This window comes from Protopterus annectens, chromosome 5.part1 (genome assembly GCF_019279795.1).
Source record: "Protopterus annectens isolate FY-2018-M chromosome 5.part1, PAN1.0, whole genome shotgun sequence".
NCBI lineage: Eukaryota > Metazoa > Chordata > Ceratodontiformes > Protopteridae > Protopterus > Protopterus annectens.
This window is the reverse complement of record NC_056736.1, coordinates 518,949,292-518,974,180: the sequence shown is the minus strand read 5'-3', so window position 1 is coordinate 518,974,180 and position 24,889 is coordinate 518,949,292. Positions and strand designations below refer to the sequence as shown.

General features: G+C 40.2%; 1 pseudogene; it reads right to left on the bottom strand.

Moving 5' to 3' along the window:
• Positions 1 to 2,939: 2,939 nt before the first annotated feature.
• Positions 2,940 to 3,093, bottom strand: LOC122803671 (annotated as a pseudogene).
• Positions 3,094 to 24,889: the final 21,796 nt, after the last annotated feature.

Genomic DNA, 24,889 nt, shown 5'->3' with positions numbered 1-24,889 from the left:
ACTTTGCTATGAATGCTTGGCTGCCACAAGCCAGTTATCCCTGTGGTAACTTTTCTGACACCTCGTGCTTTCGGAACTGGGCAGAAATCACATTGCATTAACACCCGTCTTGGGCTTTCATGATGCCTTGTTTTAATCAAACAGTTGGATTACACCAGTCTGCACCAGTTCTAAGTCAGCTGCTAGCTGCTGGATGATGACAGATGCTGGTTGGGACCGATGTCCACAACAACCAGGGCTAGCCACAGGAAGGGACCAACACACATCCAGAGCTGCCATCATCCCCACAGCCCCCCAGGGGGTGCTGCAAGGGGATGACGCCTTCTCCTGAAGTGACGAGCACCCTGCCCCACTTCATGCTTGAGCCCAACCAACCCACTCCTTAGAGCCAGTACTTATCCAAAAGTTACAGATCTGGCTAGACACTTCCCTTACCTACATTGTTCTAACATGTCAGAGGCTGTTCACCTTAGAGACGTGCTGCAGATATGGGTAAAGCCCTGCGCAAGACTTGCACCCTCTCCCCCAGGTTTTCAAGGGTTGGCAAGAGCTCATCTGATGCTGCCAGAACCACAATGCTTTCCAGAGCTTGGGCTCCTCTCTCAGGGTGAACTCATTCCAGGGTGTCCTGATCTTAACAAAGAAAACAGAACTCTCCCAGGGTCCTTCACCAGCTTCTCTGGGTTGTTTGCATCACTGCGCTGGATACCATGAGGCACCCATCTCTGCTGCTCCAAATTCAGGGATCTGAACCCAAATTGCTTTTGATCATCCTAGGGCCACTGTCCTTCAGAATGGCACTTGCCTATCTCTCAGGACTGAATGACCCATGTTCCACCACTGTTCACATGAACCCTTCTCCACTTCGGCCTTCAAAGCTCTCGTTCGAATATTTGCTACTACCACCAAGATCTGTACCCACTCCGTTTCCACCCTGGCCCTTGCCCTGGACTTCAGAACTACAGCAGCAACCCTCCAACTCATTACAGAGCTCCCTCAGCTCCCAGCGCTGGCAATGGCTGGGTATGGACCTGATGCTCCAGTGCCATTCATTTTTAGGGCTAGTTGATTTGGCAGGTGAGGTTATTACACACTACTTAGCAGATTCTGACTTCCATGCCACTGTCCTGCTGTCTATATCAACCAACACCTTTTCTGGGGTCTGATGAGCAATGGCATTGTGCGCCTTAACCCAGCATTCAGTTCACTCTGTAGCACCAGTTTTGCTTACCAAAAGTGGCCCACTTGGTGCTCACATTTCATGCCCAACTCCAAGCCAGTGAGTTGGGCTTCTTACCCATTTAACTTTTGAGAATAGGTTGAGATTGTTTAAGCCCCAAGACCTCTAATCATTCACTTTACCAGATAAAACTGCATTCACCAAGTGCCAGCTACCCTGAGGGAAACATCAGTGAGGCAGCTCCTAGATGGTTCGATTAGCCTCTCACCTCAATACCCAGGTTGGATGACTGATTTGAATGTCAGAATCTCACCAGTTTTTCATCTGTCTTCACACTGCCCAGGCATAGTTCACTAACTTTCAGGTCTACCAGGTATGCTCACGCCCCACTTCCTCAATGGGATGGGTGATGCAGGCCAGGGGAATGCACCATGGGGTCTCCTGCTGACCCTTGGACTTGTGCACATGTCAGACACCTTGCTTCATGTTTCAAGATGGAATGGGTGGGTCACTGGCATCGCAGCAGACCCATGGCACCTGAGGTGAGCCCGGTGGCAGGATGCAGATGGGCTGCACTGAGGATAGTCCAATCCATTCACCAGTTCTGCTGGGAGCTGGGGGCCCCTGGCCCCAGCTGCAAGGGTGGGGTGTTTGGCAGCAGTCACCTCTGACTCTGAGGCACAGCAAGAACTGATACCATGGGCTGTAACATTCCCCTTCAGGGGGGAGCCACCTTCCATGCAGCCTTTCCAGCCAACCTGGAGCAAGATGTGGCACACCACCACTGAGCAAGTGTGCCCAATGGTGGCTAGTGCACCCAGGGCTAGTCCCCCACCATCCAGGAGAGGGAGGGGATCTGCCTTCCCGGGAAGCCAATGTGGCTACCAAGTCGAAATCTCCTGGTGGACCACATAGAACCCACCTGTTTACCTCTGAATGGTTTCACACCTTCTTAACTCACTCTTCAAAGTTGTTTTCAACTTCCCCTTATGGTACTTGTCAAGCTATTGGTTTCATGCAGGAACTTAGCCTTAGATGGAGTTTATCACTCACTTTGGGCTGCATTCACAAAGAACCCAACTCCAAGAAGACCTGATCCTAGTGCACTGGGGGCCACTATTGGCTTTACATCATCTGGGGACTGAGCCTCGAGCACAAGGATTTGGGCCCCGTGGGTGACACCAGGGAGACGGACATCCATATGCCACATTTCCCTGTACCCGTCACCCGAGCAGGGATTCAGTGCTGGGCTCTTCCCTCTTCATTCACCTTTACTGGAATCCTGGTTAGTGTCTTTTCTTCCACTTAGTAATATGCTTACATTTGTTGGGTCGGCATGTCTGGTTTGATGTCATGTTCCGAGCTTGGCCACGGGGGATCGGTGGAAGTGGTGGTGGGGGTCATGGGGACAGATGGATATGCTGCCCCTCCCCTTCTGACCTGCACCCACTTCCCTACCCCCCATCAGACTCCGGGTGGCAGATTAGAGCTGATACTCCCCTGGCATGTGGGAATTGAGTGGAAAGACATCGGGCCATGCACCCTGGGAAGGCAGTTGAGTGGTGGTACCACTGACAGCCTCCAGAGCATGCCAGACATGCTCCATCACACTTTCAGATGGTTATCCCAGCTCGGGGTAGCAGAGACTCCTCATCTCATCCATGTTTCACCCTGGTGGGACAGGGGGCCTGCAAATGGCTCCCTCAATACCCCAGCTGCAACCTCACCAGGGGACATCCCTGGGTGATGGAAGGCATGTCAACCATCAGAGAGGCTTAGCCCCGGGAGTAACCCAGGACGGCAAAGCACATTTAAAGTGACAATGATCAATGAGTCCTGCAATTCACATTAGTTCTCACAGCTAGCTGTGTTCTTCATTGCTGCACAAGCCAAGTGATCCACTGCTGAGAGTCATACCAGTTTTCTCTATCAACACCACTGCTGACCCAGCATTGCACCAAGAGATGAACAGGCGAGGTTTCATGGGCATCATCATGAGTGCCTACTGGCCCTGCACAGCAGGATGGCAGGGAATCCTACAGCAGCCAGCATATTGCTGCCCCTCTCCAACCAGAGGGTGGGGGGCAGCCTCACTGGCCTTCTGGATCTTCAAACCAAAGCCTCACAGGGGAGTAGGGCATCCTTCTCAGATACCTGCAACTGCCATTGAGGGGAGAGGACACCAGTATATGCCCCAGTGGCAGACCCACAGAGCAGGAGGGGAGGGCATAGGGTCCCATGCCGGGAGAGCACCCATTGTGTGATGTCACACACCTGTCAGCTATTTGTGCAGTCAAACAAATTTTGTTGACTAAAGGTAGACAATGTAAATCAATATTTCCATATATATAGCTAAATAGATATAGAGATATATAGACAGATAGCTATAGCTGTAGAGATATAGATATATAGAAATAGATATAGATATATCTGTATCTAAATACATGGTTACAAGTTATTAGAGCAAATGCTCAATATGGATGAATGTTTTTAACCTCTAAATAAAAGTGAATGCTCATATGAACGAATGTTCTTTCATATGGAGTTTTTGCTGGCAGCATATTGTATGAGATCAAATTGCAGTGGGGTAAGGGAACATGTCTTTACCGCACTTTTGTGAGATCTCTGAGTTGGTATATATAATTAGCAGGTGATGTGGGGGGCTTGCCCCTACAAAAAATGTATTTTTTATTTGTGATCATTTTAGATTTGCTCTAAAATTATCTCTGTTTTTGCATACAGTCAAAAGAGTTTTTGATGTTTGATGATATAATCTTATCTATCTATCTATCTATCTATCTATCTTGTAAATAAGAGCTATAATACATTATTAAGTTATCCTTTTTTCTCTGTTTGACCTCGTATTTTAAGTGTCTTTTTGTTGTTTTAAACAATCTGGTTTCTATACAGTGTAACGATACTGTAGATTCAAATATCAAACTTTCAGTCATCTTGTAAGTATTTCTTAGAAACTAGTGTTCTTTGTGTTATAATCACATTTTCTTATTTACCTTATTTAATTTCAATCTAAATAGTACTCATTGGTTCAGTATGATCGTTTATAATCCATGTTTGTTTTAAGGCTCTGTAAGTCTTTTGTTCTTTTGTTATTGACATATGGCTTAAATAGTAATTGAAAGGGATCTTACACCAGCCCACCCCACCTTGTTAACAAACAATAAATAAATAATAGTTTACTATGGTTGGTACTAATTAACACTTTTCTTAAATTTGGCTTTATTATTATCGACATTGTGTTTTTCCTTAGTCTAACATAAATCAATATGCTGCTAAATTCAAATAAATAAAGCTTCTGGTATGGCTCAACCCATCTTAAAACTAGAGGTGGATTCAGTTTTGATATTTCACTTACACAGTAGCTGTATGTAACCTTTCAAATTAAGGAATCTTTTATGAAATTGCTATCCAGCATTCTACTTCCAATGTCTCCCCTGAACTGTCTCTGTTTGTCTCTGTATGTGAGGACTTTTCCATGTATTTTTAACATCTCAGTGAAAACAGACTTCTGCATATATCATATCTTAGTTTCTTGACAAGAATGTGCTCAAAACACAAAAGACTGAAAATATTACACTGAAACTCAAAAACAAAGATGAACATATCTACATGAAAAGTACAAAATAACTTATTTATATAGCAAAGATAAAACAGTCTTTTAAAACCTAATAAGACATAGTCCCCCCCCAAAAAAAAATCTGGTTTTATGCAAGGATGACTCAGTATTTTAACTGTAAATCGCATGTTGCAGCCTTTCAGTCTACTGCATTTGAACATACAGTGGTCAAACACTCTAGTCTTAATGAGCTGCATTACTTCCACTTTGAAGTCCAGGAAAATTATTTCACACTAAAGAATTGTGAAGAATAAATAACACTTGGGTAGATCACTTTATTTTGCTATTTTTCATTTTACTTTTTTGTTAATCCAATAAATTCACTAGGCATGAGTTCCCCCTTTAGGGATAACCCAGGAGCAGTAGTTGATTAAATCACTTGCTTAGAGTCACAGAGGAGGCAAATTAAGACTGAAAGAATCAAACCCAGGATGACGCTCTTTATCCACTTGTATCATTGATCATCTGCACTAAACTAATATTCATTTAATACTGCTGCAGTAGCGTTGTCGCCTCGCAGTAAGACATTGTCCTGTTCGATTCTCAGCTGGAGCGTCTTCTGCATGGAGACATGCGTGAATGGGCGTACCTTCGTTGAAGGTTGTCCGTCAGGGCTGGTAACTCGGCACGTAAAAATCAAATACCAATCATTAGCGGACCGGAGTTCCGCTGTGGCGACCCCTAACCGGGAAAAGCCGAAAAGACACAAACAAACAAAATAAACTGCATGAGCAACCATAAACATAGAGTGAGTTTAAATATCTTTTCATATATACTGCAACATTCTGCATCATGAAAATGAGATAGGTTCATAGGTTCATAGGTTCATACTAGGCTATCTGCCCTAGGGCATTTATAAGCCTAGCCAGAGTGTGTTTGGCTTTCGCCACCCATTTTAAATTAATTTTGCTATGCCTTTTTTTGAGGTTAGTATACTGTGCCTCTGTCTAACAGTGACACAGAAGTGATAGCCGGGGTAAACCTACGATCTCCCATCCACTCATCAAGATTCCTCTTGAAGAGAGTCAATGTGGGACTCTCCCTAACCTGGACTGGGATTTTATTCCAGAGTGAAGGGAGCCTCTGGGTTATGAATCTGTCCCTCCAGCATGTCCTATTTATTTCAGTGCTGAGGTTCAAGTCTCTCGAGCGCGTAGCTCGATGGGATTTGGATTTTCTGAGGTGCAGCATGTCCATTAATTCCGGGTTGGACATGGCTTTATACGTCGGGCACAGATCGCCTCTGAGCAGGCGGTATGCCACTGAGTAGAGCTGGAGTTTCTTTAACCGGGCAGCATATGGCATCTGTTTGAGCCCTTTGATCCTCTTGGTGAGGTACTTTTGGGGTCTTTCCAGTTGCTGCAGGTGTCTGGTAAGGTACATCCCAAAAGGGGCATTGTACTCAATTATGGGCCTGATGAGGGATGAGTAAAGAGGTATGATGACCTCCCCTGATCTAGATGTGAATCCCTTCATGATTAGGTGGGCGATATAAAACGTTTTTCTAACCACTTTGGCCACGTGGTTGTCAAATGAGAGATTGCTATCAACTTGGGTCCCCAGGTCCCTAATGACTTCTTCTGTACTTAATGGATTACCACCTATGTGGTAATTTGTGGGCACTTTGTTTTTGCCAAAGGGGATGACTATACACTTTTTGGCGTTTAGCTTGAGGCCATGGCTCTGGCACCAGTTGTCTGTTTCTATGAGGCCCTTTTGGAGGATGCTTGTGTCGGCTGGAGAGTTGATTATGGCGCCCAGTTTGCAGTCATCTGTGAACTTGGTCAGCCACAGTCCTTCCGTGTTGGCCTGTACCGAGAAATATATACCGAACAAGAGAGGTCCCAGGACTGAGCCTTGTGGGACGCCACTTGTAACTGGTTTGGAGTCTGACATGGCTCCAGCAATTCTAACCATGTGGGTTCTGTCCTTGAGCCAGTTTGCAACCCATCTAGTGACATAGGGGTTTATATTTAAGCTGGTGAGCTTATCTATAATGCCCGAGTGGGGTATTGTATCGAAGGCTTTTGCGAGGTCCAGGTAGGCTGTGTGGACCACCTTCCCTCGTCAATGGCCTTGGTGACTGTTTCAAAGAAATCGACCAGGTTTAAGAGGCAGGATCTGCCCTTAACAAAGCCAAACTGGGTAGGATCCAGTGTCTGTAGGTCCCCAATATCTTTATTTATGAGGTCCATGATGATCCTTTCCATAGCTTTGCAGACCAAGCTAGTCAGGCTTATGGGGCAATAGTTTCCAGGATCTGTTGAGGCACCACCTTTGTGGAGAGGGACCACTGTTGCTGTACGCCACTCTTTGGGTACATATCCTGTAGTAAGGCTAAGATTGAACAGTAGTTTTATGTTTGGGTTTAGCTCTTCTTGGAGTTCATGTAGGACGCAGCCCGGCACACCATCTGGTCCCATTGATGCTGTGTTTTTTGCTTTGGAGAGGGCAGCTCTTACCTGAGCATCCGAGATGTCAGGGGGGCAGCACTCTGTTGGGATAGATATTTGCCCTTTTGGTGGGGAGAGGGGTGAGAAGTTTGCACTGAACCTGTCAGCTAGGATGTTGGCAATGTCTGTGGGCTCGGTGTATTTTTTGTCATTTTGGACTAATTCTGAGCATATCTGGGAATTCCCACCCAGGTTCCTAACATAACTAAAGAAAGCCTTGTGATTATCCTTAGTGTCCTGTGCAATTTTTCTCTCGAAGCTGGCCTTAGACGATTTTATGAGTGCCCGTAGTTTTTTGCTAATACTGATCAGAGATGCCTTCCCTTTTTGGGATTTTGCTCTATCATGTAGTAGCTTCCTCCTTCTATTGTATAGTTTGTTTATGGCTGGGGTCCACCAGACAGGACGTCTGCCTTTGGAGGATTGGGTCTTGGTTTTATTTGGGATTGCATGATCCATGCATTCCTGAAGGTGTTCATAGAATGCGTTTATAAAGGATTCTGCGGTCTGGGCCGTATTTTCCATAGGCCCGGGGGCTTTGAAGGATTTTGCCTCGGTTTTGAGGTTAAAAGATGTATTCTTTTAAAATGTGTGTAAAAGTGCCCTGTGAATGTGAAACTTCTCACAGCACTCTCATCCAGAAGTTTAATGCATTAAGTAGTTCATTGCCATTTCTTGTGGTATAAAAGAAAGTTGCCTGAAAACAGCAAACCAGAGAATGAGTTCTTCAAGCTGAGGTTCACCATAGGATAAGATGGGGTCTTACCTGAAGAGCCAAGACTTGTGGAGTTGCCAGCAGAATTGGAGCTTTCGGTGGATGTAGCCTGGTATAAAACTCAGGAGAAGCCATCTTCTGTTTGTGGAGCTGAAAGACATAAATCAACAAGCTTTACAATAAAAGGAAAAGAATTTTAACAAAAAGCAAAAGGAGTAATTCCCAAAATGATAGACCCCTTGTCAATGAACTAAACAAAGAAATTAGAAGCTTAATAAAATCCACCAAAGCCAAGTTTGAGGCTAAAGTAACCACTCAAGCCAAAGACAATCACAAGACCTTTTTCTAATTTTGTTTGTAATCTCAGAAGCACAATGTAGCAAAACACTGAACTGATTGTGAATGATTTAACTACAGTGAGGCTGAAGAAATAGTTAACCTACTGCCTGATAAATTCATCTCAATCTATTCTCCTCTCTCCCCTCTGTCCATCCCCTGAAACCAACTTACCTGCAGCTATTACACAAGACTGAGACCTGAAGGCACGATTAAAAACTAAAAATACTGAATCAATGGGTCCTGACAATATTCCTCAGTGCATCTTAAATAGCATAAAGCACAATTTAGCCACCTCCTAATAATACTGCTCACCCTCAACCTCCATACAGGTTTTTAACAAGCAAATGGAGTACAGCAGCAGCCATTCACTTGCATAACCAAAAGAAAAATGAAACATAAGTCTGTGTACCAAAAAAGCCAGAAATAAAAGCAGCTACACAGAAAAGTTGCTGTCCCCAGGAACTTTCAGTTTGCTGTGTATGATTCCTGGGGACAGCATCTTTTCTATGTGGTTCTTTTGCTTTTCATTCCCTTGCAAAAGAGAGGACCTTCAACAGACCTAGGAAATTACAGACCTGTGTATCTGACCAGTCTCATATCATAAGCCATGGAAAGACTCAGCATGGAACTAATGACTAATGATATAGGGCACCTCCAAACACTGGACCCATCTCAGTATGGATTCATCAACCCACCAGATTCCCAGATTCCTCACAAATAGGACACATGAGATCAAAATAAGGGAAGCTGCTGCCACAAAGAAACAGTGCTGGGACCTCTACTGTTTGGCATCTACTTTGAAGTAAGATCCAATACCATAGGGCTGTGGTTGATTAAGTTTGCAGATGACTGTAAGTTATGAGCAGTTATAGAATCCCTAAATGACTTAGCCATCCTGCAAGAAGTTTTATTCCAAGCAAATAACTGGTGTCAGAATAACAGACTGAAACTAAATGCTAAAAAAGGCATTATCATATCCTTTGGGAAGTCATTTACCACAAGGAAGCACCACATTGGCAATACTCCCTTGAGTGTTGACCTAACTTTTGACCAACATGTGTCCATTCTCATGAGAAAATCCTTCAATGTTGTGCAGCTTATAAACAAAGAGACTGCAACTAGATCTATAAATGTCATTGTCCCCTTTACTAAGTCCTCATTAGGGCAATAATTGAATATAATGCTCACTTTGACATGTATCTGTCCAGACACATGCAACAACTGGAACATGCACTGAGAAACCTTAATGAATACAAGGCCTAAACAACATGTCCTATGTGGACTGACTCAAAGCCCTGTCACTATACTGTGTATTCTACTGACTGCTAAGAGGTGACCTGTGTCTGGTATACAGGGCATATTCAAACCCAAAACTAATTGCTCTACTGCACATCAGCAAGTCAATTTGCATCAGAACTACTCAATCCAAGGATCTAAATCTCTTCTGCAGCATCAAGAAAATAGTTTGGTGAAACAAGTGTATCTCTCAGAGGATACCACTGCTCCAGAACAGACTCTCTATCCATGTAAAACAAAGCTCATCCATGTCCATATTCAAGCAAAACTTGGATCTATGGATGGGTAATAGAATATTTACCCCAGGACTGCCCTCTGCACTACTAATGGACAAAAGCAGCTCTTAAATGTTTTATTCCAAGCAAGGGTAACCTCATATTCTCTATGGTATAATCACAGTCATTATCACTATGTGTAATATATAATTATCGACCATGAAATGGGTAAGGTCAGTCTAACACCAAATTGAATAAGTTAATTTAAGCACCAAAAGTTAAACTGGTTAGGCTTAAAATGACCTGAAAGAGCTTCTATATCAGCAGAAAATTAAGAAATGCTGAAAAAGATATTCATCCATAGAAAGTGTTTATCTCTTTCTTTTTTAATTTAAGTAGGTGGGTGGACTGAGCCAAGGGTTCCTTTCAGCCATAACCCAGGCCATTAGGCATTTACAGCAAATATATAACAAAAAAAAAAAAAAACAAAGAACATACAATGTATCAATAATCACTGTGCATTAATACTGTGAGGTTATGGACAGAGGTAGATTATAAATGTTTGGTCCTCAATGCTCTGTTTGAATACAGGATGTCATTACTCTTTCAAGAAAACTTGGCTTAGAAAGCACCCTCCCTGGTCATTAGCCTAGTAACAATCTAAGAATCTGTGGCACATAATCATTTAAATGGAGATAATTATAAAGTGAGATGAAAATGTGAAGAAGACAGGTGTTGGTTAGTTAAAATCCTCAGCTGTTGGCTTAGAAGATAGTTTTATGGGGTCTATATATTTTCAAAAGTTTCAGACATTGAACACCATATGATCGACACCATATGAGTGATGTTTGAAATTTCAAAAATATAATAAAAAAATAAATAAAAAAATATACTTACCTAAACGCTGTAGGCAGGGGGGCAAGCCCCCCTGCACCCCACCCCCCGCTACTTAAATATTCCTTCTCCGAGATCGCACTGCATTGAAAGAGAAAATATTCCCTACAGCGATTTGCGTGTTATGCACGTGATGTTTCAAGTTTTCAACCAATCCGGTTCACTCAATACGTGTTCGCAGTTTACAATTTTTGATCACACGATAGGAACCCAGTTTTATGAAGGGAGTAAGTGCTGTGAAGAAGGCAAAGCTAGCCTACATCTGACATAGACTATTGGCATTTGTTGCTATATTTAAGATACAGCAATGTAGAAATTAGTACTTGTTTTGCTAATACTGCCTTGACCATAAGGTTAGATGTTTAGTTGAGAAATGGTCCTTCTATGCCTTAACATACTATTTACTGGGTAGACACGTCAGCTTGATAATTTATCAAGACCTTTTGCAGAGGTTGAGTAAATAGGCACATGCCAAAATAAAGGTATGCCACTGGGCATTGTCTCACTATCCCTTCTAGCAAGCAGGGAATCAGTCTTTGAATAGTTCAAAGGAATATTAATGAATTGTTGAGGTCCTAGAACCCATCATTATGAGTTCAAAATTGATGGCTTTCTGCTAGAAATAGATATTTTTAGCATACTGTCTATGGAAAATGGGACATATGCATTTAAAATGTATATGTAACAGTTCTCACAGTATACTCATGAGGAATTTGAACTAGTTGATTACCATTTACTGTGATATAAAAGGTGGTTGCTTTGAAACCAGTTAACTAGGAAATTAATTCCCGACAGAGGCTCATTTTGAGAAAAGGCAGGTGTCTTATCTGCAGTTACAAGCATTGTAGCATACCCAATCCATTTAGAGCTTGCTGTTTAGGGTAACCTACTGGTGGCTGAAGATAGAAAGCTCAAGCTTCAGTTGCCCAAGGTTTAACCCATTGATGAGTGGAGTTCTTCTCTAAGAAACCACTGTTGGTGAGTTGTGTCAGCAGTGATGCCCTCTTTAGGAGAGTTTCCCCTTCTTCAAGTTGAAGAGTGTTTCCCCTTCCTCAAGTTGGAATGATCATGAAATCCAAGGGGGGGGGGGGGCAGTGGGGTAAAAAATGTTTTTTTTTTCCTGCATTTTTATTTTTTTGTGGGTGAATGCAGTTCAGGGAATTCTGATCTTGCCCACTTATAGCGGAAGCTTTTGTTAATGTAGCCTGGGGTAAATTTCCAGTAGAGATTCCTGCTTGTGGAGCTCAGTGAAAGTTCTTGCCTTGTCCCCCAGCCATGCTTCATAGGTTCATAGGTTCTTGGAGTAATAACATATGGCTTACTCTTATCAGGGATGTGTGAGACTCAACCTTGTATAAATGCAGTGAGTAAATACTGTAGTATACACAGAACTAAATGCAAAAAAAATCAAAATTTACTCTGTTCACCTCAAATACACAACAGTATCAAACTTCTGATTTCGTAATCTCCTCCCTATCAAACATCACCATTGAACACATCTCACACAAAACTAGTAGCTGTAATCATAGATCAACAGCTGAAGTATGATGAACACAGCCACTACACAATATCTAACGCTACTAAGAAACTTGGAGTATTACACAAAACAAAACCAACGTACCTTACAGAGCAGAGCCACTCTACTCTTGCTTCCTACCCTTCTGTATGCCTTATCTTTTGTTAGTAAACTTACAAGCATGTTAAATCCACATTCTAGAACAAGCCCACAGTTATGTAATCAAATATGCAGCCAGTTTTCCAGACAGAATGCCACTGCCAGGTTTTGCACAAGCTAAATTGGCTAGACTTTCAAAAATCCCCTAACTCTCTCTCACTTTAAGATAATAGACCACATAATATATAAAACAGATAAATACTCAGCACTACAAGGCCTTTTTCAATAGTACAGTCATACAAGACCTTTAAGATCACAAATCACAGATCCACTTAGGTGACTCTTTATATGCTGTGTTGTAAGGCAATGAAATTCTACACCACAAGAAATCAGAACAAGATTGAATATTAAAAATTATTTATCCAAAATCTAAAGACTCACTTAACACAACACATAAATTATTGCATAAAACAGTGATATCCTACCCTATAATAAAAATATACAACCAGCTTCCGCATATATCATGGATAATATTTTAGCATATTATCAATAATACACATCTGTATACTATAGTTGTCATATCCCAAATAACAGATGGAAATAAAAAATAAACACATTTGATAAATAAATTTAAACATCAACTGTGAGTAGCCAAGTAAACACATTTGATAAATAAATTTAAACATCAACTGTGAGTAGCCAAGTGTGTTATAGTTTATTTTCTTTTTCTGTTAATAAACTTGAGTTTTGTACATACTGCTGCCTCCAGTGTTTTTCCAAGAATTACAATATAAAATCAAAGGTCGTACATTATGTGATTTCAACTCTCCATTTCTCCATTTCACTCTAGCCTTTTCACCTCGCTACTTTTTCACAAGACATCCTTATACATTCTGACATGCTTTATTCTCCTCTTCCTCTCACCTATAACACTCACTGTTTCTAATCTACGTTTTCCCTTTCATCTCAGTATTTTTTACTACTCTTTCCTACTTTTTTCTTCTTTTCATGCCTTCCTCACATCATCCCCTTTTCCTACTGTCAGACTATCAAACTCCATTTCAGCTGTTTTCAGTAGTTTATATACTATAATGAATATTCTGCTTTTTTTACATTAGCTTTTATATTTCTCATTATTTTCCTTATGACTTAATATTATAAGATGTTATCACAAAATTACCTCATATTACAATGTTGTTTTCAAATGTATTGTACATAAAGCATTATATAGGACATCTTTCTTTCCCTTTACACATTGTGTTACTATCTTTCATGACTCTGTACTGTTTTATAACTTTTAGCAAGTATAATTATTAATTGTAAATTATTTTCTTCTACTGGAGCTTTTCTTCCCAAGCCGTGCCAAAAAATGGTCTCTTTAGCCCTAGTCAGACTAACCCAATAAACAATTGCCAGTAAATAAATAAATAAATAAATAAATAAATGCATATGGTTCCAGTATTAGCTCTGACACACTGGTGACTGACAAAGTAATGTGCAATCAGTAGTGTGCAATTCTAGAATTTTACTTTCAAAACTTGAGGCTGTAATTTCTCATTGATTTCTCTTTTCACCAAGACACGGCAATCTCCAAGTTGTAGTATATGTATAATCGACAGGTTTAACTGTCCAGGTTTTTGCAATATATCTAAATTTTTGTCTCATAATTTTGTCCATTCCTCATAAAATGTGTGTGTTTCTGGCAAATCATTGCGGACTGAAGTCACTAAATAATGAAAGTATTTTGAGTTTCAGCCATCATATCTTTCAGAAAATGCATGCTAATGCAACACCTGTTATACTAGTAACTTTCTAAGTTTGTAAGAGCAATATTTAAAATATTCCCTGATTTTGTGTCTTTGGACCCCCATTATTTTTGTTTTTGTCCAGTTTTCTTGTTCTCAGAGGTTGAAAGGTATAAACCACAGGTGTGGGGGGACAGCCTCACAATGTCTGGAAGTGCACAGAGTCTTGTCCCCTTATGCAAAAATGTTTTTTATGAGTTTTAGTGCTTTAGAAATTCCTTCTGTTTCAACAAGTGCACCATTTATTATCACAATCATGACTATTGGTCACAACAGTCATCTCCATGTATACATACACACACACACACACACACATACACACACACACACACACACACACACACACACACACACACACAGATAAAGATATATGTCATTTCACTGAACTGACATGGTTGGGAGTCAATGTATCAAAAAAATTCTATTAATTCCTGAACAACTGTAAATACCCCCCACATCAGGGACTGTTCCCTACCCCAGCCACCACAGATATAAAGATATATATATATATATATATATATATATATATATATATATATATATATATATATATATATATATATATATATGTGTGTGTGTGTGTGTGTGTGTGTGTGTGTGTTTGTGTGCGTATATATATATATATATATATATATATATATATATATAATATCAATATCTATATCTATAGATACACACACACAAGATCCCACCACAGTACAGGCAAGCAAAAACTACCCTACATGCACATGGTAAAATAGTACATTAAAATATTCAAAGAAAAGGAAGTTCAGCAAAAGTACATCAATGAATTTGTACATCAAAGTAATGGCAATTGTAAAGAAAATGAAAATGCTGTCATCAGTGTTAGCATGTCTGGCAGTAGATTTGTGTATATTCTCAGATTAACTTGTATTGTATACCAGCATGTCTAACTGTGAAAATGTAAATACGTTTTTAACATGTTGAGTATTTCCCTGTTTATACAAAATGTTTAAAGAATCTTTCAGAGTTTTGATACATTTCTAATTGCACATGTTTGGGAGGGAGATTCTAAAGAGCAAACTCTCGGAGGAGAATCTGATCAGTAGGTGATGTCATTAGAATGTTCCTAGTTGTTATGGGATTATTTGAACAGCTGATTGAAAGGAAAAATAACTTTTTCAAACAGCTAACTGTTAGTTTTAAAATAAGATAGATGAGACTGTCAACCTGGACTTTATAAAAGAGACTGCTGAAGTTAGTTGAGTGACAGTTTGTGAAGAGCAGCAGTTAGTATAGAGTTGCAGTCAGTTACAGTGCTGTGCAGTGATATCCAAGAAAAAGGACTCACCAAAAACTGTAAACCTGCCTTTGCCTTGCTGTTATGTTTCAAATTAGATCAGGGAGAGCATTCTGTTGTTAGATTAAGAAAGTTTAGTTATTTAGATAGACTTTTTCTAAGATGATGGACTTCTATCCTACAGTTTAATCCTATATTTCTGGTGATTGAATTCTGGTGTTTATTGAAAGTTATTGATTTACATTAAATGTTTTTTTTTTTCTTACTTTACATTGTAGCCGGACAATTGGTGTCTTGTTTAGAGATTAAAGAGTGCTTATACCTGTTTGGTACTCCCCAAGTCACCTTGAATGCCTGACTACTCTGGTCATGGCTATCATTTATTTTGATATTTAATTTTTTTAATACTTGATCACTCTTTGAAGGGTGTGTAGACCTGTGTGACTGGTGGCAGCATTTACCATTTGTAATGGGGAGGGGACACAGCTGAAAATCTGTGTTAGGCTTCCCATAAGTGTTTGAGTGTGTGTGAGATTTAAATTTATCTTGAGTATGAGTAAGTCAGCAGTCTTAAACTGGAACACATTGCTCTGAAGTGTATGATAAGGGATTACATTTGGGGTGTACAAAGGTCTATAGTCTAGTTCCAGGAAAATAGAGTGTGTTCCTGTTGTGCTCTTAAGGGAAAGTGTGGAATTTTACTCTTGTGTGCTCTGTGCTCTGATGTTTTCCGTGACGCTCCCACACTGGAGTCAGTATCTGACCTAGGTATTAAGTGGGGCATATCACAATATTGTTGGCAGTCTGGTGGGATATTACCTGGACATCGCATTTAATTGGTGGCAGCTTAGTGGGATTTTTAATTTGGTTCCAGTAGCCTGTGGGTAGTTGTCATTAAGGTGTGCACTTCTGACACCCACAAGTTAAATATTCAGAATTTCAGTTCACCACAGTTTTATATTTTTTTTTTTTAGTTACGTAGTCAGGGATAACAAGCAAGAATGTCAGCAGAACATTTTAGCAAGCTGACAAAGATCTAGTTGGCTAAGGAGTGTGTAGCCAGAGGATTGGTGCATGCCAACCTGACCAAGAAAGTAATGATTTCAGCCTTGGTTGCAGCCACAGCTCAGACCAGTCTTTTGGAGAATATCCAGTTTGGTGTTGGTGATGTGCAGCCTGCCGAGATGGGACAGTTCAGATTTTTTTGAGGACCTGATAATCCATCTGGAGTTGGAGAGACTGCATCTGGATGTCAAATGTCTTAAACTGGAATCAGCAGAGAGACTGTGCCTGGAGACCCAATGATGGGAGGCTGAGTAAAGGGAGAAACAGTGCCAATATGAACTGGAGACTAAACAGCTGGAGGCCAAAGAGAGACTGAGGCATTTAGAAGCTGAGGACAACGAGAGACAGTGCCAGTATGAAATGGAGCTTCAGACCTTTCAAGAGGGTCATGGAGGTAATGGGGAAGGGAATAAGTGGACCCCAGAAGCCGTAAAGGTCAGTAAACTTTTTCCTCAGTACAGGGATGGGGTTGACTTTGATAGTTTTAGTCATACCTTTGAGAAGATATGTAGACAATATAATGTTGACCGTGAGCTCTGGGTTCAGCTCCTTACTCCCTTACTCTATAGTAAAGCTGTTCAGGCTGTAGCAAAGTTAAATGATGTAGATTGTTTGAATTATGACAAAGTGAAATGTTGCTTGTTTGACTGTTTCAAACTTACACCTGAGGCATATAGGAAAAAGGTTTGTGAACATAGATGCAAGGCAAATGAAAGTGTGCCTAATTATATTGCTGACTTTACTTACTTTCACAGATGGGTGAGTGGGTGTCAGGTCACCACTTTTGAGAGACTGGCAAACCCTTTGGTGAGGGAAGAAGCCTTCAGTACTTTGGGTCTTGACATTAGAGTCTGGTTAGCAGACCGTGAGTGTAACTCTGCAGAGGAGTTGGGGAGAAAGGGGGTAGCTACTTGATAAGCAGAGCACCAGTTCATAAGAAAGGGATACCCAGTGCTGCACATGGACATAAGGGAACCCATGGGAAGCAATTTAAACCACTCTAACAGAGTACGCCAGTAATGGGGAAAACTACTAATCCAAGTGCACAATTAGGGATTAGATGTTTCATGTGTAACCAGAGGGGACACAAAGCAGCCAAATGTCCATCAAGGCAAGGTGAGAAGCAGAAGATGAAGGAGCCAGTAAGTGTGGATGACAAAGTGCCAGTGGTAAGTTGTTTAGAAACAACTGGGGTGCCAAATTATCACCAAAATTTATGTCCTATCTTAGTAGATGGTAAACAGGTAACTGCTAAGAGGGACACAGCTTATGATATAACCATTGTGAGGCCTACAGTGGTTAGGGAAGAACAGTACTTGCTTGGGTTAGTCCACTCCAGTCAGAGCATTGGGAGGGGCCCCATTCCAAATAGTTTTGGCTAGTGTTTATCTTGACTGGAAGTGTGGGAGAGGAAGCAAGCAAGTAGGTGTGTTTGAGGATATTACTGCAGATGTCCTGATAGGTAATGATAATTCAGTACCTTGTGTACATGCAGTGACATGCAGTCAGGCTTGCAGAAAGGCATGTAGGTCTGGTAGTCTGGAAGAGAACCAGAAAGATCTCATACCTGACATTGGGACTGGCATGGTGGCTGTTTCAGATAAGGTACTATCTGGTAGCACTAAGTCTGAATGTGAGCCACAGCTGCTGGTGGGTCTTGATGTCACATTGGACATGGTGACTGCAAGGATCAAGGTGAGTGGTGGTACCTTGAATGACAGTGTGGCACAGCTGTTGGAAGCTACTAGGCTTCCTGTGAAATGGGAGCTGGGGAAGGTTATGAAGGTAGAGTTGAGAGAGGCTCAACTTACAGATCCCACATTACAAAGCTTGAGGGAGATGGCTAAGGTGGCACCTGAGGCTCAAGAAAGAGGAGTGTCTGTATACTGGAACAAAGGTTTGTTGTATAGAGAGTGAACTCCTGGAGGTGGGCTAGAAGGTGAAGAAATACGGCAGTTGATAGTGCCTAGAGCTTGCCTTCTGTCACATTTAGCCATATCACATGATATTCTTTTCTCAGTTCATACGGGCATAAGACATAATCAAAGGCATATTATGCAAACGTTCTATTGACCTGAGATTCCAAGGGATGTAGTAGAATATTGTAGGACTTGTGAACAGTGCCAAAAAGCTAGTAAAGCAGGGGACAAGGCTAAGGCTCCATTAATGCCTTTGCCTGTTATCGAAGAGCTGCTTCAGAGAGTGGCCCTGGATATTGTGGGACCCCTGAGTACTCCAAGTTCTACAGCAAAAAAAATACATCTTGGTGGTAGTAGACTATGCTACCAGATATCTTGAGGTGGTGGCTCTGTCATCTATTGAAACAGAGAAGGTGGCAAATGTTTTGCTAGAAATCTTCAGTAGAGTAGTTTTCCATGGGAAATACTGATTGACCAAGGTGCCAGCTTCATATCGGACATGCTGACTTGTCTGTGGAAACACTGTGGATGAAATATCTCAAGACCACTCCCTACCATCCTCAGACTAATGGCCTTGTAGAAAGGTTGAACTCTACATTGAAGACTATGCTATGGGCATTTGCAGATCAACATGTTAGGGAGGTCTTGGATAGATTAAGTATAGCAGGATTAACCATTAAACCCAGTAAGTGTCAAGCGGGTAAGGCAGAGGTCACTTACTTAGGACACAGAGTGGGAAGTGGTAAAAATAGTCCAGAACCTGTCAAGGTGGAAACTATTCATGACTGGACAGTTCCTGTAACTAATAAACAAGTGAGAGCATTTTTATGGACAGTAGGTACTATAGGAAATGTGTGCCCAATTACAGTACCATAGCTGTACCCCTTACTGATCTAAATAGGAAGAATAAACCAGACAAGGAAGTGTGGACCACAGACCGTGAACACACATTCCCACATTCGAAAAACTAAAAGAGATTTTGGGAGGACCGCCTGTGTTAGCCAGTCCAGAATACAATAAATAAATTATTGTACAGGTAGCTACTTCAAATTATGTGGTGGGGGCTGTACATAACCAAGTTTCTACAGAAGGAGCAGAGTACCCAGTGGCATATCTGAGTGGTAAACTCTAACTGAGAGAAGAGCATTATACAACCATGGAGAAAGAGTGTTTGGCCATAGCATGGGCATTGCAAAAGCTGCAACCCTATCTTTATGGGAGGAAATTCACTGTACTCACAGATCATAACCATTTTCATGGCTTAATAGGGACAGTAAGCAAAATGCCAAGTTACTGAGGTGTAGTCTAGGACTGCAAGCTTATGATATGACCATACAACATTGCAGTTGCGTTAATAATTCCAATGTGGATGGATTGCCGAGGAGAGAAGTGAATTAATATTCCCAGGTAGACCCATTTTTCTCAAGTGTCGGTTTTTCAAGGGTCACTTAAAAATCATCATTGAGTCATACGGTGGGGGTGTGAAGACAATGAAAACACTGTCATCTGTGTTAGCATGTCTTGCAGGGGATTTGTGTATATTCTCAGATTAACTTGTATTGTATGCCAGCACCTCTAATTGTGAAAATGTAAATATGTTTTTAAATTGTTGAGTATTTCCCGGTTTATACAAAATGTTTAAAGAATCTGTCAGTATTTTGATACATTCTAATTGCACACACTTGTGAGGAAAATTCTAAAGTACAAACTGACTGTGGAGATTTAGCTGATCAGTAGGTGATGTCATTAGAATGTTCCTGGTTGTTATGGGATTATTTGAACAGTTGATTTACAGAAAAAAATCTTTTTCAAACAACTGATGATTATTTTTAAAATAAGACAGTTGAGAGACTGTCAACCTGGACTATATAAAAGAGACGGCTAAGTCAACTGAGTGTCAGTTTGTGAAAAGCAGCAGTTAGTGAAGAGTTGCAGTCAGTTACAGTACTGTGCAGTGATACCCAAGAAAAAGTACTCACCAAAAATTGCAAGCCTGCCTTTGTCTTGCTGTTATGTTTTAGATTAGATCATGGACAGTATTCTCTAGTTAGATTAGGATAGTTTAGTTATTTAGAGTTTTTCTAAGATGATGGAATTATTTCCTTCAATTTAAATATATGTTTCTGGTGACTGAATTCTGGTATTTTTTGAAAGTTACTGATTTACATCCTTGTAGCGGTAGCTGCGGTGGTACGGCAGTAGCGTTGTTACCTCACAGCAAGAGGTTCTCCCATTCAATTCTCGGTCGTGGCTTGGGAGTGCCTTCTGTGTGGAGTCTACATGCCCTCCTCGCGGTTGGGTAGTGTTGGAAAGACATGCGTGCGTAAATGGGCATGCCTTCGTTGAAGGTTGGGCATCTAGCTGGCACCTTGGTGTTTCATAAAAATCTACTGCCAATCATTAGCGGACCGGAGTTCCGCTGTGGTGAACCCTACTGGGAAAAAGCCGAAAAGACAAACAAAACTGATTTACATCCTTATAATCATTTTACTTATTATTAAATATTTTTTCATTACTTTACATTGTGGCTGGACAATCAGTGTGTTCTTTTATTCATGTGTTTATTTATTTATTTATTTTACATTTGTTTACCGGGAAAGTCCGACTGGATGCATATCCTGTTTCAGCGGAGGCTCGGAGAGAAAAGCTATACATGGAACATAATGCATATACTTTAATGACATTTGATTAGAATTGATCACATAGTGAAATACATATAACAGGGTTTAAACAACCTGGTCCTGTATGATAACTAAGTAATCAGTTACAAGAGCAAGAGACATTAAAGCCTAGCTAATACAGTCTGAATCTATAAACAGGTACTATAGTGAATCAGAATATTGAAATAAAGTGTAGGAAATCAAGAATAGCTAAAAGATATATACAGCCAGGTGGCATTTTTTTTGTGTAGGACTTATGGTTATTTTTAGGAACAGTATTATTGTTTGTCACTGAAGCCAATTGTCCTATAGTAATTGTAGTGTGAGTAACCTTAATGAAGGATATTAGTACTGGCTGAGAGAGATGATTTAGCCAGATCAAGGGCAGAGCCATTTGTTGGAAAAGTGATTTTTTTTAGCATTTTTTTAATTAAGACAGAGTTGAAGTAGTTGTAATGCTATGTGGTAAAGCATTCCAGAGTTTGCCTACATAATTTGAGAAGAGGGATTCTCCAGCTAGGTTATTTGTTTTATTGACCTTAATAAGGTGTTTGTTGGTGGAACACAGGGTTCTGGTAATGGAATATGGCTGAAGTAATATTTTAAGGCCTGGAGTGTTATCAGGTTGATAGAAGATTTTATGTGCCATAATTAACTGGATGGGGAGAATGAGTTAAGGGAGCTCTAACCAGCTGAGTTTTTTATGTGCTAAACAGTGATGTGATCTAAATGGTAAGCTTGTAGCATATCTGGCAATTTTATTGTAACAGGATTCCAGTTTTGCTAGTTCTGATGTTCTTAGGTTTGTAAGTATGGGAGATGTGTAAAGCAGTGTAGAGATCATGTGTGAATGGGCAATGGTAGCTTTTGTTGTGAAGTAGTGTTTGTTCCTGTACAGTATTCCTATTTTTTATGTACTTTTTTACTGTTTGGGATATGTGGATGTCTAATCTCATGTTGCAGTCAATTTTGACTCCAAGATGTTTAGTGTAAGTGAGGGGGAGATGAGGGTGTTATTTAATCCAAAAAAACATGTTGAGTTAGCAAACTGTGACCTGGAAAAAAACTTTTATTAATTATAAGAGCATGAAAACAAGTAACCAGACCAGTTTCGGCTGGTAAAAGACACAGCCTTCATCAGTGTAAACCAGAGAAGTCAAAATCTTTGGCAATTATAGCAGCGATTGGTTAGTCTATTTGGCAACATGCACCTGTGGTTCCTTTTACATTGGGCAAACATCTCGTCCTCTCAGGCTGAGAATTTCTGAACATGCAAGTAATACCAAAAATAAAAAGTTAACAATGCTTTTATAAACATTGTTTGGTACATAAAACTGCAAAATTTACTTTTATGATCATTGATGTTGTTAAGGGTAACAAATCAAACAAAACTGGATGGCATTCTATCTTAGATTCTAAAGAAAAGAAATGGATTGTGAAGTTAGGTGGATTATTCCCACCTGGCCTCAATGAGCAATTTTGAAAATGAACCGATGGAGTTTAACTTGAACATATTTAATCAGTAGCACTTGACTTCTCTGGTTTACACTGATGAAGGCTGTGTCTTTTACCAGCCAAAACCGGTCTGGTTACTTGTTTTCATGCTCTTATAATTAATAAAAGTTTTTTCCAGGTCACAGTTTGCTGGCTCAACATTTTTTTTGCATTGATTTTGTATTTGGAGCTGTGCAATAGTCCTCATGCAGGAGGTTGTTTTTTGGAGGTGTTATTTAATGAAATGATGTTAAATATGGCAGAGGGTGCAATTGATTTATTTGGATGGAAGATTATGAGTTTGGATTTTTGGCGTTCAGAATTAGTTGGTAGTTTGTTAGGTCTTTACTGCTAGAAAAGATTGTTGCGTTACTGCTTGAAGTTCCTACATGGTAGTAACAGCACATAACACTGTCAAATTATCTGCATATTGGATGAGTGAGGCTTGTGGGGTAGTGGTATGGAGGTTATTTGTAAATATTGTAAAGAGGAGTGGGCCTAATACTGAGCCTTGTCGGACACCTAATGTCACTGTGAGAAGGGGTGATAGTGCCTGTTGCCAACATACTGCTTGCTAACACCTAGTTAGGTAGTCCTGGAAGGCATAGGTTTAACTCTGAGAGGACATTTAGACATTTCTCATGTGAGACCATCTCAAAAGCTTGTGATAGGTCAAGGAATATTGAGGATACAAAGCTGCTGTTGTTGTTTCTGTGCAGATTGACAGTATCAGTAAATGACAGTAGTATGGCGGTGGTACGGTGATATGGTCAGAAGCCATGCTGAGTGTTGGTTAGTAATTTATTACCTTGCAAGTAATCTTTGATTTGCTTGTGAACTATTCTCTTTAGTATTTTCGATAGTAGTGATAAAATTGTGATTGGGCAATAGATAAGTCTGTTGATGTGCCTCCTTTATGAAGTGGTATAATATGAGAGGCTTTCCAGATGATAGAGACATGGTGTTCTGCTATGGATCTATTGATAAGAATGGACACTGGGTAGGCAATATCCTCAGCAGTTAGTTTTAAAAAATTCATCAGGCAAGTTGTCTGCTGCTTGTGTAGTGGGTTTTAAAGTTTTGAGTAATTTTTTGATTATTTCTGTTGATATAGGTTGCAAGGAGAAGGTGGTCTTGTTAGTGGTTGGCCTGGATGTCGTTTTCGTAGGACTTGATTTTGATTGTTTGATTGTTGGCCAGAGCTAAGAAGGTTTCTGTAAAGTATTTGTTGAATTGGGTAGCGATGTTGTCTATAGTGTTATTAGTGGTAGAGACTTTGCTAGGTAGGAGTATATTGTTTATTGCTGACCTGAATTTTTGTGGGTTATTACAGTGCTTATTTTGAATTTCTGAGTAATAGTTTATTTTGTCTTGTTTAATTTGTTGATTTTCTTTATTTTTAAGTTCTGAAATGCAGATTGGATTTTAGTTTTGTACCAATTTTCCAATGCCTTGTCCCTTGATTTTAATAGTGACCTAGTTTCTTTGCTTAGCCATGGGGCATAGCTGGATTTAACACATATAGTCTTAGTTGGGGCTTACATGTTTAGTATGTCCAGGAAGGTATTATTAAAAAAATGTACCACTTCTTCCAGGGCAAGTAATTTAATGTTTAAGGATATTTATGAGGTTGTTCAGGTTAAGGTGTTTTTTGTTTCTTATTTGTTGATATATAATTTGTTTTGTTGGGTGAGTTCATTGTCTAAGTAGGAAGGTTGAGAAATAGTCACTGAGGCTGTCTGTTAGACAACCAGAGTAAGAAGAGAGGGCTGGTCTGTTTGTTAAGATCCAGTGGAGAGTGGACTGTTTATTGGATGGTTTATTAATCCTAGTGGATTTCTGTATGAGTTGGGTGAAGCCGTGTAGATTGATGGAATTTTGGGGGTTTTGAGAGCTGCAATCTTACCAGTCCCATGATAAGTCACCCATGATAAATGTTTCCTGAGGCAGTGTATTATAGAACCAGTGCAATATATTTTGTAATGTTTGGATACTATCACCTGGTGGAATACGGATAGCTGTAATGTTTATATGTTTTTTGAGATTAACCCTCAGTTTAGTAAGTAGTATTTCAGCATTGTTGAAGTTTGGTGTTTAGTAATCCACAGATTCTAAGGAAAGGTGTTTTTTAAAGAGCAGTGCCACACCTTCCCCTCTTTTACCTAACCTATCTTGACTTATGATAGTTTAACCTGGTGGGAGGATTTCATTATTGGAAGTATTAGGTTTTAGCCAAGTTTCAGTAAGGAGTATAATGTCAGTAAAGTATATAGAGAGAGCTTGGCATGTAGCTCATGAATTTTGTTGTTGATACTTCTAATATTAATATTTAAAAGTAGGATAT